Source organism: Triturus cristatus, chromosome 6 (genome assembly GCF_964204655.1).
Source record: "Triturus cristatus chromosome 6, aTriCri1.1, whole genome shotgun sequence".
NCBI lineage: Eukaryota > Metazoa > Chordata > Amphibia > Caudata > Salamandridae > Triturus > Triturus cristatus.
The window spans coordinates 344,136,577-344,148,788 of NC_140589.1; the positions used below are offsets into that span (position 1 = coordinate 344,136,577).

Below are 12,212 nucleotides of genomic sequence, written 5' to 3' on the forward strand. Positions count from 1 at the left end.
CACCCTCCATCTAGCAAGAAGCGTTGTGGAGACAACATATGGTGCTGCATAGTAGACTGGAGGGTCGTGCAATGGAGCGGCATAGTTGACTGGAGGGTTGTGCAATGGAGCGGCATAGTAGACTGGAGGGTCGTGCACTGGAGCGGCATAGTAGACTGGAGGGTCGTGCACTGGAGCGGCATAGTAGACTGGAGGGTCGTGCACTGGAGCGGCATAGTAGACTGGAGTGGCGTAGTAGACTGGAGCGGCGTGAATTGGAGAGGCGTAGTAGACTGGAGCGGCATGCATTGGAGCGGTATAGTAGACTGGAGCGGCGTGCATTAGAGCGTAGTAGTACCCTGGAGCAGCATAGACTGGAGCGGCGTGCAGAGGAGAGGAGTAGACTAGAGCGGCACAGGGTAGATCGGCGCAAGGTAGAGCGGCGCAGGGTAGATTGGCGCAGGGTAGAGCGTATTGACCTAGAGTGCAGAGGTGCAGCGTAATTGAATTCAGCAGCGTACAATGTAGCATTTTAGAAAGCAGCGGCGTAAATTAGAGAGTTGCATAGTAGAGTACAGGGGTGTAAAGTGATGCAGAGTAGAGGGATACAGAGAGTTATACAGTGCATTGGCATAGAATGCAGTAGTGTGGCACAGAATGCAATTTTGCAGAGCAGAGTGGCGTAGAGTGAACTGGCACGGAGTAGAGTGAAGTAGAGCGGAGTGGTGAAGCATACAGTGCCGTTGTGTCGAGTGCAGTGTAATAGAATTCTGCAGCGTACAATGCAGCATCGTAGAAAGCAGTTGTGTAGATTAAAGTGATGCATAGTAGAGTGCAGTGGTGCAGAGTGGAGTGGTACAGATTAGAGTGCCATAGAGTGGAGTGGTACATAGAGTGACATACAGTGGAGTGGTACGAGATTCTGTATTAGTTTTCTTCCTTAAAAAAAATCATCACGCTAACAGACAGTAGCCGTAGCCAACGCGTCTCGTCCTACAAGGACTTCTTCAGGGGTCGGATTTGTTTATGAACATAGGTCCTCCACAGTATTATTATGTAATTATTAATATGTGCATGGCATCTGTTTCGGTGGGAGGTCTTCCAGCGAAACCGACGCCATGCACATTTGGCATGGAGAAGCACATGCACTCCAATTTGAATACTTTTACTGGATGTCAAAATTCCTGATCATTTGTACATAATACTACGAAGGACCTACGTTGTTCATAAACAAAATCAGAGCCCTGAAGTAGTCCTTGTAGGATTAAACGCATTTGATACAGCTACTATGGCTACTGTGTTAGCGTGATGATTTTTTAAAGAATCTTTGAATAAAAGAAGCCCATTTGATATATACTGGTTACATGCATAATATGTAATCGTTGTGGGTAGTCATGCTGCGGAAGGTAAAAAAAATAAAAACACGTTTAAATACAAATGTATCAATTTTATATAATTGTCAAATTTTGAGTGCTGAACCATCAACGATACAAGTTATTTGGAAATGTTGGTTACCTTTTGGAGTATAGAGGGGCTCTACTTCAGGTTTATTGAACCACTAGCAGCTTATCATACTTTGCCAGATACTGTTGTTGACAAGTGCGGGACTTTAATGCCTCAACCCCTCAGTGTGTATTTAAAAATAGTGTATCGAATTGTTTTGATCAAATTAAAGTATTTGTTTCCAAAACCCTTCAGAATTAACAGAAAATGTGCTTCATTTGTGTGTTACCAATTCTGAAATACTTGCATAGTTCATTTAAATGTTGTTGTGAGCTAGAAAGAAAAAAACCTTTCCTACCCACTTTATCCAGCAGGATTGTCACATAAATCCTCTCATTTTGAAGCCAGAGGGAAAAAGTTAACACCAAGCTCTTTCAGAAGACACAGCCTGACATTTGACCTCTGTCTTTGAAAGCACAGCAAATGTGACAAGATAAGAACAAGATTTATAGGCCTGTTTACAGAAATAAAGCCCTTGTGGAAAAATGCAAGGGGAGTTGGTGTAAAAAGGTGTTGCTTCTTGTGAGGGACAAACTCGCTCTGGACAGCCCAAAACAAAGCCAGCAAATAGAAACCCAGCAAACCACAAAGCCAATGTTAACCCCTACGATGCTCATGACAAGCTGGACTCGTCATGGCACACAGTGGTTGTGTGCTCATGACGAGTCCAGCTCGTCATGAAACATCGTGTGGGAAATCCCTCTGGTGCGGGCACCAGAGGGATTCCCTTTAAGCTAAAATAGCCTCGGGACCTGGGGAAGAGCTTCCCCAGCTCCCGAGCCCCCCCCCCTGGTTTCCCAGAAATGACGATCGGCGCGCACGTCGCGCAGATGTCATTTCAGTGAGGCTCAATTCAGTTTCAGTTTCTACGTGCTCAGGGGGCTATCTCAGCCCCGTGAGCACGTAGAAACTCAGGAGAGGTGTCGTTGGAAAGGTGAGAATCTCCCCGTTCCAATGGTACCCCTCCCTAGTGGATCCCTGCTTGGGGATCGCCCCACAAGGGCGATCCCCAAGCAGGGATCCACCTACTAGGCACCAAGGAGGGGGGAGCGTCCCCTTGGGCAAGGGCCTTTGCTCCCCCCATAATTTTTTTGGTACCATTAGTCTTTCTGCCCCCCCCCTGGGGGGCAGATGGGGCTGAAAGCCCACTTGACGCCAGAGTTAGTTTGGGGCAAATTTGAATTAGAGTGGGGCAGCCCAAAACAGGCATGTCCATGCCCCTAACCCCCTCCCCCACAAAAATTGCAGCCTTCCTGCCCATCCCCAGCTAGCAGATGGGGGCATTAGCCCCCAATGTGCCCCACCAGGGGGGGGGGGGGGAGAGGGGGGCAAAAAGCCCACTAGACCCCAGGGTTTTTTTGGGGCAAATTTGAATTAAAGTGGGACTGCCCAAAACGTGCATGCCCATGCCCCCACCCCCTAAACAAATAGCCACAGTGTTCATGCCCCCCTTGGGGGCATATCAGGGCAACCCCACCGCCCGATATCCCCCTCCAGAGCGGCAGAAAGCAGACTCGGCACGGATTTGTTTTAAGCAATATGCCTACCTGTCGATTTTGGGCCCTAGCGCAGCCGGCACATAGGGAAACCTAGCAAAACCTGTACATTTTTAAAAACTAGACACCCAGGGGAATCCAGGATGGGGGGGGACTGGACTGGCTCTCACCAGGTTCTGTTACCCAGAATCCCTTGCAAACCTAAAAATGTGTCCAAAAAAACAAATTTTCCTCACATTTCTGTCGTGGAAAGTTCTGGAATCTGCGTGGATCCACAAAATTCCACCCACCCCACGTTCCCCAAAGCCTTCCGATAAAAACGGTGCCTCACTCGTGTGGGAGGCCCAAGTACCCGCGACAGGCAGGGGCCCAAAACGTATTGAGGCGACATCAAAATTACCTACCAAACCCACACATTTCTGAAAACTAGACACCCGGGGACTTCCAGGGAGGTTTGACTTGCATGGATCCCCCCAGGGAGGTTTGACTTGCATGGATCCCCCAACGTTTCCTTGCCCAGAATCCCCTGCAAACCCCAATTTTAGCTGAAAAAAAATCATTCCCCCAGGTCTCCCGGTAAAAATGAGGCCCAAGTACCCGTGACAGGCAAGGGCCCAAAACGTAGTGAGGCGACATCAACATTGCCTATCAAAAAATGTTTTGGGCCCTTGCCTGTCGCCGGTACTTGGGCCTCCCACACAAGTGAGGCACCATTTTGTATCGGGAGACCTGGGGGAACGCTGGGTGGTGGGAAATTTGTGTGAGCCCGGTTATGCCACAACTTTCCCACACAAAAATGTGTGAAAAAAGTGATTTTTTTCAGCTAAAATTGAGGTTTGCAGGGGATTCTGGGTAAGGAAATGTTGGGGGATCCACGCAAGCCATACCTCCCTGGAAGCCCCCGGGTGTCTAGTTTTCAGAAATGTGTGGGTTTGGTAGGTTTCCCTAGATGCCGGCAGAGCTAGGGTTCACAAACTACAGCTAGGCACTTTGCCAAAAAAAGGGTGTGACTGCATTGCATTTTGCACCGTTGTCTGTCGTGGACACTAGGCCAACCCACACAAGTGAGGTACCATTTTTCTTGTAAGACTTTGGGGAACGCGGGGTGGGTGGAAAATTGGGGATCCACGCAGATTCCAGAACTTTCCACCACAGAAATGTGGGGAAAATGTGTTTTTTTTTTACAGCGTTTTTAAGTTTTGCAAAGGATTTTGGGTAAAAGAACCTGGTGGGAGGCAGTCAAGTCACCCCATCCTGGATTCCTCTGGGTGTCTAGTTTTCAAAAATGTATAGGTTTGCTAGGTTTCCCTATGTGCCGGCTGTGCTAGGGCCCAAAATCAACAGGTAGGCATATTGCTAAAAACAAATCTTTGCTAGGTTTCCCTAGGTGCCGGCAGAGTTATTGTACAAAAACTACAGCTAGACACTTCGCAAAAAAAAGGGTACATTTTCATTGTGAAAATGTGGTGTGTTCATGTTGGGTTTTGAGCCATTTCCTGTTGTGGGCACTATGCCTACCCACACAAGTGAGGTACCATTTTTATCGGGAGACTTAGGGTAATTCAGATTTTTAAAGCAGCTGTTATTACCCATTATTATTTAGGGGCACCCGAACCTTCCTTCCTCAGATCCCGATTCCGAAACAAGCAAGAAGAACAAGAAAGAAGACCCGCCGTGCAGCTGCTAACAAGAGGAAGACACCACCTGATTTGGCCCCAGCCCTACAGGCCTGTCGACCCTCAAACCTGCTCCTGCTAAACCCCGGCGTCTCCAGTGGTCAGCAACCTCAAACACCCTGGAGGACCGGACTGCCTTGTGACTCTAAAAAGACTGGGACTCCCACGAGCAGTGGTCCTGCTCAACAAGAAACAACCCCTGGCACCAGCCAGGAACCGCAAACCCTGCACCCGCCAAGCCTGGCCTGTGCCGGAGTGGACAAAGACCACGAGGACGTCCCCCCGGCACCTGACCCAGAATCCAGCACCCAAGGACCCTCCTCGACGCTCCGGACGATGCTAGCAGCCTCAGAACCGGGGACCCCTCCAACCGCGACCAGCAGAGGGTACGATTTTCCGACGCCAAAAGGTAGCCCTGCACCCGGCGCCCTGCTGCTCCCTGTGCCCAACTCCTAGGTGCCTACCTATCCTACAGCTTCCCAACTTACCTCTCAAAGTGGTGGTCGCACCTGAAGAATCTTCGTCCCAGAGCTTGCAGCCTTTGTTCGTCTTGTAGCTTCTCCATAGAAATCCACTGAGCGCCCTACGGCTCAAAAGCACCCTCCACTCAGCCGCCCGAGTGCCCCTGGGAGTGCAACATCTATCCTAATCTACTTCCCCACTTGCCCTGAGCAAGTGACCAGGAGCCCAGCTTCCACAGCCGCGTGGCCTGCTTGCCAGCAGCCACCAACCAAAGGCCCCCTGCCCGCCATAGGATAACATTGGGCCTAACTCTCTCTGCACCCGGCTGCCCCTGTGCCGCTGAGGGTGTAACAACTGTACCTATCTGACCCTGGAAGACCCCAGAGTCTATGCCCAGAACCTTAACTCTGCCAGTCGAGTACTGACCCAAAAGCCGATAACTCACTTTTCCTCCATAGGGTAATATTGACTGGTTTCACTTGGGAAATTCTTCTGTGTAGAGTTTTGAAACTTTAAAATATTCACTAAAAATCAGCCGAGCAACGAAAAGGAAATTACTCACCTGTTATCAGGAGAGATCCCAGTGCTGGATGTTGGTGCCCAGCACTGACCCTGAAAGTAATCACCAGTGTACTTACCGATAACTTAAGTTTTCTCCATAGGATAATATTGCCTGGTTTTTGCCAGAAATTCTTCTGTCAATTTTTGAAACTTACAATATTCCTTAAAAATCTCCTGTGTAACAAAAACGATTTCTTTCAATTGTTTACAGGAGATGCACCAGTGCTGAATCCAGGATCCAGCACTGAGTAAGAAAAAGTAGCGATAACTCTACTTACCTGCTAAGTGAATTTCCTCCCATGGGATAACATTGGCAATTCTATGTGAAAAAGTTTGTGTCAACTTTTGAAATACAATAATATTCCTTAAAAATCATACCTGTAACCAAAACGAATTTACTCACCTGTTTCCAGGAAATGTCCCAGGACTGAATCTAGGATCCAGTCCTGTGGTTAGAAAAGTAATCCAAAAAGTAATTAATTGCATTTACTAAGAAATTCCCATTGAGCTCAATGTTATAATTGTGTTTGAATTGTGTTGCCTATCGCAACAACTGTAACTACTGTGTTCAAAAGTCTATGGCCTATTGAAAGTATTTAACTAAAAGCATCTCATTCTGAGAAAGTATATTTTGATACCTATTGTTGGTTCTAAAATAAAACAACCATATATTTTTATATACAAACCATTGGCCTTGAGTTCAGTTCTTGAGTGTGTGAGACCATTTGCTGACTGAGTGTGTACAACAAATGCTTTAAACTGTCCTCTGATACTGCCTTACTGCTCGACCAAGCTACCACTTTAGAGAGTAAGCTTATATCTAACTTTAGCCTCTGCCAAACCGCTGGAGACTGTGGACTCTGTACACACTGTACCTATTTGTGGACAGTATATACAGAGCCACTTTCTTACAATAAGGCACTGGTCAATGCAAATTCCTTACATACTTTTTATGCCTCTATGGGGAAAATACTTTTTTTGCTCACCATGCCACCCCAGTTTAGACCAAGCCATATGCAAATCAGTCTTGACCCTATGCATCATGAGAACAGTCCAGCATGAACTGCTAGGCCAGGTCCTCCCAGGACCGGAAATGAGCAGCCTGGGACCAGTTTCGAGGCATCCTCCCTCATCAGCCAGTCTAACTTGAATCCAGTGGCACAGTGAGCCCAGGACCGACGTATTTCTTTTTTTTTTGCAGGGGTATCTGGTCCCACCCACAGCACTGGCCTGCGGCTTTCAGTTTTAATGGACAGTGCAGGGAGCCCACTCCTGCACTTCCAATCAGACTAATTGCTTTCGGCCTGTGCTGCTGCTCCAGCAGGCAAGGCAAGTCTAATTCACTCTCCTGTTCGGATGGACAGCGGTACTAAAGCAGCAGGCCCTCCTTTGTTCTGGGGTCCTGGGACCTGCCATTGATGAACTGGGGCCCTCGGGGAAATTGAGGGCACCCAGGGGCTGAAAGTATGCACACAGAGGAGACCCCCCCCCCCCCCCCGCCCCCACAAACACATCTCCTCACCAAAGAGGAAAATAAATGTGCCGACCCACAGGCTCTGGCCCTCCAGACGAATAATTAGGGGGGAAACAGCAGCAAAGTATCACACTTTTGTTTTTCTTGTTTGAAAGGGTCAATGGTCTACTCTTTAAAAGAGCACAACTCCAGTACTGTTGGGCCTATTTTGTCAATCTTTGGCACGTTTTCCTCCTGGTGACAATCTCTAGCCGCAAAGGGCATTATCTTCAAATTGTTTCCTGGCATCTAAAGAATCACTTTCTGCTGGGAGCTGGCATTACAAGCTCTCTGGACCAGCCTTCTCCTTTGCCTGGCTCATGGTGCTCATCTTCTCTGGGTGGGCTTCTTGACCAGTCCCTTCTGCTACTAGACAGCAGAACACTCTTCTGCCTGCACTGTCAAGCCCCAGAGTATCCTGGCTCTCTTGCAGAGCATTTGGGGGGCAGTGGAGTCCAGATCTTCCCCCAATTGTTCCTCAGGGGGCCAGCACCATTGGTCCTGGAGAGTCCCCACCTAGTCCTGAGGATCATCTGGAGACAAAGTCCTTAGTCCACCTTTGCAAGTCATAAGGTGGCTTCTCCTTCGAGGTCCAGGATCTGCCTCTCAATTGCAAGAGAAAATTCAATATGACAATCTGATGCCACAGGTTTTCGGTCTGTCTCAGCTCCACCCCTAGTTGACATCACTGTCCTGTTTAACGAAACTTCATTAAACATTTTTACAACAAATCCTTTGATGAAACATTACATTGTGTGAATTAGTGAAATATACATTTGATTAACATTAGTGGTGATTTTTGGACAATGATTATAGATCTGCTTGATATGGGTTGAGATACTCAGCCCTTGATAAAGCCAATAGCCCCACGTTTTATATTTTGGTGTTGCGACCCTTTGACAAAGTCCATAAGGCAGTGTGCAGCAGGGGGTAGGGCGCATGGTGATTGACATCTTACTCTATGGTGAAGAAAAGAAAAAAAACAGCAAGCAGATCCTTAACATAGAGCACACTACAACATCATCAACACTCCACATCCATGTTTTATTAATATTTTTATTTTTCTTAATATACTTAGTCCATGTCCAATACTGATCTTAAACCTATGCACTCAGATTACTTCTAAGCATATGGAAAATGTCAGCATGAAAGAATCTGTTAGTAGTGCTGTAAATACATATGCTTTTCACAAGCACACACACACCATTCACAACACACACCATTCACAACACACACCATTCACAACACACACCATTCACAACACACACACACACACACACACACATTAAACTTACCGTACTGCAACAGTGAAGTCTGAGGTACTTAGAGGGTTTGGACTGCAGCCTCCTCTTACTGGTTGACCTTGGGTCAGCCGGTGGGAGGATGCGGCGGCAGTCCCTTAGTCGTCAAGTGGGACGGGGGTCAGTGATAGTTGTTCACTCCACCCCACTCTGTGACGAGGTGCAACTGAGTGACACTTGGCACTGGGTGCTTCAGGCCTTAAAGCTGAAGTGCCCAGATCTGAGGCAATTAGTGACGCTGCCCCTTGTAATGAGGGAAAAGACCTTGAGGCGCTTTGCAGAGCTAAGGAGGTTATGTCCACAGGGCTGTGACATCTCCGGCCCCGCAAAGCTCTGCTCAAGCAGCTGTGCGCCTACGCATTTAGCACATGTATAGCGAATAGCTGCCTGAGCTGAACATAAACTGTGTCTGTCAGGCTGAAGTTTGATCAGCCTGACAGACACTCTTTAAGTTTGCAAAATGGTGGAGGTGATAATGATAGGGGGGTGGGGGACTCTATGCTTTAAGACAGGCCGCTCTGCACATTTCCAGGGTAGAGGATGGGTGTATGTGAATCTACACGCCAAGATCACGTGCTTAAAAAGTAAGCAACAATTTAAATTGGAACTGTGTAATGCAGCAGACACATGATTTGCATGGACTGTAATGTTGTTTCCTCTTAGCGACGGCCAACAGGCAGGTTATGCAGATGTTTGAAACAAAGTTCTTGATAAAGTTTGACCTAGCATGTTGACATGCTCATATCCACAGAGATATTTGATTAATGTGTGGTGTTGACAAATTACAACTTTGTGAATATCTACTAATGGGATGTTACCCCGAAAAAGCCACAATGGCTCCTTTCTTACATGTAGGGTATGGCCTTGGTGGTATGGAAGTACACATTAACCCTTTGCATGGCAAGTTCGGGTGCATTTAACAATCCACCTTCAGCACATGCTTTAAAAAATGTAGGAAACGGTCTATATACACTACACCAAAATGAGGTATAGTGTGTATAGAGTCCAGGTGACCCCAGAGGTCTGCCAAACTCCTCCACCCAGAACCCCCGCAAGGGCTGGAGAGAAATCTGCGCATGCATAAAGATGGCCTTAAAAAGCCAGGTGATTAACCTACAGCCTGCACCTATAGTGTGGAGAGTTTGCGTGTTCAGGACGCCGTGCCCCCCATGTGTCTTCCAGTACTCCACTCAGGCAAGCATAAAGGAGGAACTGGCCCTCAGGAAGTGCATATTGTTCCACCACGGCTAGAACGGCAGCAGGTCCCCATCTGTGTAAAGATCACCAATACAGGTCACACCAGCATCCTTCCACCACCACAGGTGGCCACTGGTGTGGCAGCCCCGCGGATCAGGGTGTCCAAGCAACGGAACTGCCGAGGCATATGGGGGAATATGGCTGGTGAGGTGAAGCGCACGTTTTAGGCATGTGAAGGTTACACTCGGGAGAAGCAAAAAGTCGGGGGCTCGCATTCGGCAGTGTAGGAGGTGAAGGAGCGCCCTCGAAGGGGAGGGGGTAACCAATCGTTCCAGTGTCCTCCAAGTAGCGGCCCACCAACCAGAGCCACTGCAATTGGTCCACCAGGTAATAGTGCTTGAAGTTAGGCGCTTCAAGTGCACCCAGACTATGCGCCCCATGCTAGAAGAGGGAAGGGGAGAAGATTTTCAAAATAGAGGCAGAGGAGGAACATTATTTTCGAGATCGTTACCCGGCCAGCCACCGACAATCCGAGAGATGCCCAGAAAGGGCTTGACAAGCGAATTGAGCTAACAGCCGCTACCACATTACCCTCTAGAAGGTCCGAGCTCATGCGATACATTCTAATCTCCAAGTATCGAATAGAGGTGGGCTCCCCACAGGATTCACGCCCCCCCCCCCACCCTCCTGTTCAAACACCCTTGGCTCTATTGCCTGCACCAACTGGAACAGAGAGGATTTATGCCAGCTGACAAAGTCCAGATACCCGGCTTAAATCCATCACGAACCAAGCTACCTCAGAGAGGTTGGAGTCAAAGTTCCACTAATATAGCAGGACATCATTGGCATACAAGGAGGCCACATGGGTTCCATCGGATAGGGGTATACCCCATCCCAGTCCCACAGCTTGCACCAGTGTAGCTAATGGCTCCATGGCGAGCAGCAAAGGTGAAAGAGGGCAGACCTGCCTGGTGCCACGCCCGAACACAAAGGGAACAGATATCGTCCTCCAAAGTGGAGCCTAGCCGTGGGGAGGTATATAGAAGCCGGCTGATTTACATGAAAGATGACACGACCTTAGGTGAATACTTGGTATTTGTTCTGAGGACCACTCTAGCTCTGAGAATCTGTATTAGGAAGAGGTGTGGCACAGCAGCCAGGGTGGCCGACTCCGGAGCACGGGTTTCACGGTTCGATTCCCAGCACCGGTGGCAGCTCAGCCCAGCACCATTTGACTCTGGGCAATAGCTCGTTTAATCTCCCCGACAGCCCCCCGCGCCTTGAGACCCGTAGGGGTGATTAGTTCGCATTTTACAAATACTGGATTTATTAAAGGCTCGAAGTTAGTGAGAGTATTTAGTGCGATTCAGAACGAGGCTACAATAAAGGCTACTTTCCATGAAAGGAGTGCGGGGGCTTTCGCCTTGATTCAGTCATATTGCCTAGTGTGCACCCCATCCCAAGAGGGATGCATTGGCAGCAATGGTCACCGGTGGCAGAGTGTCTACAAAAGGCTTGCCTAGCAACAGGTTGTTGCTGTTCCACAATTACAGAGTGCCTTGAGCGCTGGTCTTTTTCAACACTAGATCATCTCACCGACCCTCCAACTGCAACCGCTAACTGGTGATGCATTTCTGAAGTGGGTGCAGGTGCAATCTGGCATTCAGCACAATTTTTAAGCAAGATGCCATCATACCCAAGAGTTTCACTACTGTTCAGTCAATGGATGAGTGGCATGAATAAGAGGCAACAGCTGTTGTAATGCTATCACCCTCTGTGGACTGGGGTATGCCTTCCCATTAACAGCATTTTGTATCAACTCTAATAATGGTTGCACCTTATGAGATTGGGATAGACATTTTTGGCATTTATTGTAAAACCTAGGTTCTGGAGCAGGTTTAGAGTTGTGTGGGTGAATGCTGGACATTCTTACATGCTGCTGCTCTTGATCAACTAGCTTTAGAGATATGGGGAATATTTGAATGCCCGCTCTGTGTAAGTAAGCGGCAATCACTGCCAAACACTTTGCGAAGACCCTTAGAGCGGTTGAGACCCCGAAGGGTTGTACTGTGAATTGATAATGCTGTCCACTTACTACAAACTGTAGGTACTTGTGATGGGCAGGGTGGATAGGAACAGAAATTTGTCTTTGAGATCTAATGCGGTCATAAAGTCACTCCTGATGAAAGAGTAGGATAACATCCAGCAGTCGTCACATGAAAATGTTCTGAAATGGTCTACCAATTGAGTGGCCCCAGATCTAAGAAGCAGTCTTTCTTTGGAATAAGAAAGTATAGTGAATAGACACCCTCTCCCTGTTGGTGCAGGAACAATGGCTGTATTGCACCCTCTGGGGAATGTTGCAACCTTATCTTGTAAGAGAATATGGTGGTCTTGACTGAAGGTGTGACGCTCCAGTAGTATATTGGGTTGGGTGGTACAGAGTTCTAATCAGCAGCCCTGATGAAGAACTGTTAACACATACTAATGTGAAGAGATTGACATCCAATGGGGTGCAAAATCT

General features: G+C 48.0%; 1 protein-coding gene across 1 annotated transcript in view; it reads right to left on the bottom strand.

Moving 5' to 3' along the window:
• CPSF3 (cleavage and polyadenylation specific factor 3) overlaps nt 1-12,212 on the bottom strand; it is a 307,899-nt gene that overhangs the window by 208,797 nt on the left and 86,890 nt on the right. The window lies entirely within an intron of this gene.